The sequence below is a fragment of the Temnothorax curvispinosus genome, unplaced genomic scaffold (assembly GCF_003070985.1).
Source record: "Temnothorax curvispinosus isolate PA1 unplaced genomic scaffold, ASM307098v1 QBEX01014956.1, whole genome shotgun sequence".
NCBI lineage: Eukaryota > Metazoa > Arthropoda > Insecta > Hymenoptera > Formicidae > Temnothorax > Temnothorax curvispinosus.
In genome coordinates, this window is record NW_020224736.1 from 738 (window position 1) to 2,402 (window position 1,665).

General features: G+C 38.7%; 1 pseudogene; it reads left to right on the forward strand.

The window, feature by feature from the left end:
* Nucleotides 1-348: 348 nt before the first annotated feature.
* Nucleotides 349-1,462, forward strand: LOC112465169 (annotated as a pseudogene).
* The last annotated feature ends 203 nt before the right edge of the window (nucleotides 1,463-1,665 follow it).

A 1,665-nucleotide genomic window follows, 5' to 3' on the forward strand; every position in this document is an offset into this window, starting at 1 on the left:
GTATAAGCATGTATACGTTAATTGTTAATAAAAGTTTTTATACGGAATCGTTTGTATTTTGTATGAAAAGTTATGAAGTGTGATTAAAAAGGTTTGTGAGTCACCCAGATAATTTTAATTAAATATTTATAAACTCGGTAATTAGCCGAAATATAGATTTTTAGTTATTTATGTTTAAAAAAAGAAGGCGCTAGTGTTCCCGAAGGTTCGTCTGCAATCAGAATTAATATGAACGTTTTAAAAATTATTTTCTAAAATAAATAAATATACAGGCTAATGAGCCTGTAGCTATAAGCGATAGTTGCTAATTAAGTTTGTCACTTATATTTCCATCTTGCAGAGGACCTCCGTAACGAGATCAAAGATGTACACCAGCTGTGCAGGGTGAAGATGTTATCTCAAACGCCCTTAATTGGGTCACAGCCCAATTAAGAGCGACTCAAATGTCATTACCGCTGAGAAGTACTTCTTGCCATTTGAGTCAGCATGTCAGAGCTAGTCACTACGGATTGTGGTGACACAGCACTGGACTGCCTGCAGAAGTTAATCGCATATAGCCATCTCACTGGCAATGTGCCTGATTCAACGGAGCCTAACAACTCTAACAAACTGCTGATTGTGCGCATTGTCGAGACTATTTGCGGTTGCTTCACCGGTCCACAGACCGATGAGAGTGTGCAGCTGCAGATTATTAAAGCTCTACTGACTGTAATGACAACCCAGCATGTGGAGGTATACGAGGGTACGGTATTGTTAACAATTCGTACTGTTTACAACGTTTACTTGTCGTCGCGCAACCTGGTGAATCAAACAACAGCCTGTGCGACTTTCACGCAGATAATCAACGTGATCTTCGCGCGAATGGAGACTCAGGCGGAGGAAGAGAACGTGAGGCTTGATGGGGAACATCAGCAGGAGGGTTCTGTCATAGCAAACGGCAAAACTGAAGCTGAGCTAAGTCTTAGTTAGCTAAGTCTAACTAGCTCATCTTCATGAAACTTTACGTTGCGTGCGTCTATTTAATGACGATGGATGTAGAAAGCTCTTCAAATCACTTCGAGAGGATTATCAAAAGCGATCTCCTTATATCGCATATTTAATCAGATGTCGTCGACATTAGCTCACTTAGATAGGTACTGTTTATATATAAATATCATCTTTGTATGTAATGTATAAGTAAATGTAAGATGTTAACCGTTTAATAATAATATTTTTCAGATTATGCGTGCGAGTTAAGTGCGATCGGGATGCCGGGATCGGAGCAATAACATTGGTCGATTTACCGAAGTCACCGAAGTGACGTCATTAATCGCTCTCGGAGCGAGCAAACCCGGCCCAGTCGAAAACGCTATTAATTAAAATTCTTAAATAGCCTCTTAAATAGTCTAACTGTTAGTTCTTTCGCACGTTATTATGTAACATTAGCAAAGACTGAATCAGATTATACGTAAAGTGTGGCTTATCTTTATTTGTAACTCTATTGTACAATTTCACAAGACATCGAAAAAAAAGAAACGTTTAGATATTCTATAATTTATGTGTAAACAATACAGAACTTATAGAGAATTGATACATGCGCACCTTCCTCAAGAGCCGAGACTCAAACCAGAGCCGTGAAAAATATCGCCACTTTCGTAGAGCTTTTGTACAGTTTTACTCTAGGAA